Source organism: Marmota marmota, unplaced genomic scaffold (genome assembly GCF_001458135.2).
Source record: "Marmota marmota marmota unplaced genomic scaffold, marMar, whole genome shotgun sequence".
Taxonomy (NCBI): domain Eukaryota; kingdom Metazoa; phylum Chordata; class Mammalia; order Rodentia; family Sciuridae; genus Marmota; species Marmota marmota.
In genome coordinates, this window is record NW_025999998.1 from 20,420,206 (window position 1) to 20,424,625 (window position 4,420).

Consider the following 4,420-nt stretch of genomic DNA (forward strand, 5'->3'; position numbering starts at 1 on the left):
AGAGTGTGGGTTACTGATAATGCTAAAGTGGCAGGTTTGATTTTTGTGTAGAGGCCATGGATTCTTCCCTCCTTCCGCTGACCCCCTTAAAACACATAAAGTAGCCTGCAAATACCTTGAGAGTTAGAAAATGTGTCTTTTATCCAGTGCCTGGCACATTGTAGGATCTGAAAAAATATTTGTTGTAAAATGAATTTCTATGGCTGCAGTATTAGTCATCCCAAAGGAGGATAATAACCTTTTCCCCCAAATACATTTTTCTCTGCTATCCTGGTTGCTTTCGCCTGTCTTTGTTTATAGTCAATCAATATCACTATTAAGGCGCCTCCAGCCTGGTTGTAGTCAGGTTGGGAGCCTTGTCTGTTGGACAGTCTGACTTACCACAGAGATACCAAACACCCTTTCAAAATCTATTATTGGGTCAAGCTTCAACTCTACTGCTTTAAAAATCATTTCTTCAAGGTTTACTTTGAAGTTTTCTTTCTCTCCATGTCAGCAGGATAGCTGTGAATTTCTTATTTTCAGCAGGCCCTTCTTTGAGTAATGGTGACCCAGTATGAGGGATTTTCACATAAAGCAAAATAATTCTGTCAGATGTTTAAGCTTTCTCCATTAATCTAGCTAGGAAAAGGACCCTTTTTTTTTTTTTTTTTTTTGCTCAGTTTCTGTAATTGTCATTAGTGCCTTAGCCTCATGCCAGCCTTTTAGCCGAGGTCCCATAATACAAATGGTATATACAGAATTTCATCACAAGATAAAAACTGTATTCTTTGTGAATCTTTCTTGCTAACGACCACCTGTATTGTTAAGTCTCAGGGAAATATGTTACCAAGCAATGTATTTAGTATCAGGATTTTAAAATAAATTCCATAGTTTGGTATAACTCTGAATTAAGAATTTTCACATTGTCTTACACATTGATGCATTTGTTTTCTCTTATATTTCTAGGAAATGAACAAAGCAGGTATATCCCTCTTTGAAAGATATAAAATGGAAAGGCTTCATCAAGTTTATACTTCCTTGGATCCCACCTCAGGCCCAAAAAACTTACTGAGAGTCTCTGGAGGAAGCAGAGATGGGAAAACAAACATTGGGGAATGTTGAAAGGGTAAAGAGTGTTGAAATCATATAAAAGATGGCAAAATTGGAGCTATTCCCAAAATTCCTAGTGGGAAAGAACCAAGGGCTTTCTGGGGCAAAGTGGGAGTGGCATATAGGAATGAAAAGAGAACAGGCAGAGAATACAGTTGATACTACGGAAATCAGAGGATGAATGATGTAAGATATGAATAACTGCTAAGCCAAGGAGGTGGGAAGAGGTTATTATGACCCATTCAAAGGGCAATCTTAGTTGGCAAGAGCAGTGTCCTATCTTTCTATGGATTTAATGAATAGAGAGTTTTTCATACATATTTTCCCACTTGTATCAGTTAACAATCTATAAACAGCTGTCAATGAATAGCAAATGTCACTGTTATTTAATGTTTTAGTCAGCTTTTTGTCACTGTGACCAAATGCTTGACAAGAATAACTTAAAGAAGAAGAACAGTTTATTTTGTTTCACAGTTTCAGAGGTTAAGTCTACAGTTGGTTGACTCCATAATTCTGGGCCTGAGAAGCAGCAGGAAATCATGGCAGAGGGCAGGGTGGAAGAAAACAACTCAGGACATGGCAACAAGGAAGGAGAGAGAGAGAGAGAGAGAGAGAGAGAGAGAGAGCGAGCTCTGCTCACCAGGGACAAAATATAAACCCTAAAGGCACATACCCAGTGACTTACCTCCTCTGGTCACAATCTTCCTGCTTAAAGTTACCCCCTACTTAATCCATTCAGTGTACTAATCCACTGACTGGTTTACACTTCTCACAATATTCAAATTTAATACAGAGAATTGACTATAAAGTTGTTAGAAAGGATGGAAAATAAAAGGGAGAAAATGAGCCTGAGGAGCAAGAGAAAACAGTGCTATTATACAAAAACAAAGAATTTGGTTTCTCTTCCATATTGCACCCAAGGAATCCACACATTCCATCACTGATAAGGATGATAATCCTATAGATTCTTCTGGAACCCATTGCCTTCTAAAGCTGCCCATCTCTTCCTCTACCTGTCCCACAAGTGCTGACAAAAGAAAAGAAAATAGTGACTTTCTCCCTTCCAATTCCAATCTCATAATATGTCCCATTGGAAAGACATATCAGGAAGCTTACTTGCAGAGGAGTCTGGGAAATGTAGTTTGCAAGCTTTCAGCTCAGGTGGTAGAAAAGGTAAACATGGAACTGAGATCCAACTGAAACTCTCTAGCGCAACTAGTGGAATAAAAAAGAAAAATAAGGTGAATCTATAGAGACCTGAATGGAATTCTGAAAGAGAACACTCATTGCAATTCACAACTCAGAAAGAAAACTTGGATTCAAAAAAAGCAACTGGTCAACAGAGAAATGTCTTCCTGTACCGCAGTCTGGCTGGCTGGGCAAACTAACCGGGGGGTGATGAACAACTTGTGTACGTTGATACAGCAGGAGTGGGAGCTGTTTATTGTAGGACAGGAGGGGTATATATACATTACACACAGCTTATCTTAATTAACATAAACTAGATACAGCAGTCAACCAATAAGGAATCTCCACACTTAATGGATCGCTGGCGTTACTTCACAAACCCCTCCCTCTGGCAAAATGCCAGGCACCATCTTGACTTGTTTACAGACTCTAACATTCCTGGATGACAAACAGAATTGCAGTTGTCAGAAAAGAACACAGCCAAACTGGGACTAGGAGGTGAGATAGTTCATGTTCTGGTTGTTCAAAATAGTACTTTGTTTAAAGAAATGACCTATATGTTGTAGCTAGTACTAATATTCAAAGAACATTACCATTGGTATGCTCACCATTCAGTGATCTCTGAGTGGTTATACTGCAAACAGGTTAAAAGCACTGTCCCAGGGGATAGATACCTTACTAGGTTGGAATTCAAATTCTTCCATGTCCTAGCTATGTACCTTGTGGCAAATTGACCATCCATCCTTTATCCCATTGGGTTTCATCTTGTCTGACTCACTCTTAATATACATTTTGTCAAATCCAATGGAACTTCCCTTCTAAACTGTACTGGACTAACCTCTTGTTGACATCTGCTACATTTGATGACAGCTTTCTTGGAGTGTTTCTTCTCTTGGTTTCCCTGGTATCCTGTGACTTCCTGGCTTTCTTCTCTACTAGACATAGCCTTTCTACTCTGTTTTTTTTTCTTTTCTTTTTTGCTATCTCTTTGGTCTCTGCTGCCCTTTTAAATACAGAATACTACAGAACTACAGATTTATTTTTTAAATATTTATTTTTTAGTTTTAGATGGACACAGTATCTTTATTTTATTTTTATGTGGTGCTGAGAATCAAACCCAGTGCCTCACACATGCTAGGTGAGCACCCTACTACTTGAGTCACATCCCCAGCCCCAGAACTACAGGTTTTTTAAAAAATTTATTTATTTTATTCTAGATTCTCTTCTTCCTTTTACACACTCTCTGGCTAATGTCATGTAGACCTTAACTTCAAATACTATATCTCTTATTTTTAAGCTACGTTACAACTTACCTATCTCATGTATCCACTGCCTGTTCTCTGCTAAAGTCCTCCTGATAAACCAGGTTCAAAGGTAACTCTTAACTCCTAGTTTCACCAGTTGTAACAAATGTACCACTCTGGTGGGAGAATAGATAGTAGGCTATGTGTGTGTGTGTGTGTGTGTATCAGAGAACATATGAAAATTCTCTATACTTGCTGTATAACATTGCTATAACTTTGATATATAAAAAAGAAATCTATTTTTAAAAAGCAAAGAAAAAAAAGAAAGGACTTTTGGCAAAATCTATAATATGCATGAAAATTGAAGATATTTTGCTAAGTGAAATAAACCAGTCACACATAAAAAAGGAAATTATTGTAATATTCCACTTTCATGAGGTACCAAAAGTAGCCACATCTATAGTCACAGAAAGGAGAATGGTAGCTGCAGAGGCCACAGGGAGGCAGTAATGGGGAGTTATTGTCTAGTGGGCACTGCTTTTTAGTTTGAGAAATGAACACATTCTGGAGATGGCTGGTGGTGATGATTGTACAATGTGAACCAATATAATGCTTCTAAACTATACAGTAAAAAAAATAACTAAAAGGGTAAATTTTTAAAATTAAAACTACATTGTCTTTTTTTAATTTTTAATTGATGTTTAAAAATAAATGACAGCAGAATGCATTACAATTCTTATTACACATATACAGCACAATTTTTCATATCTCTGGTTGTATATTAAGTATGTTAACACCACTTCATGTCTTCATACATGTACTTAGTATAATGATATCTATCACATTCCACCATCCTTGCTAACCCCCTGCTCCCTCCCCTCCCCTCCCACCCCTCT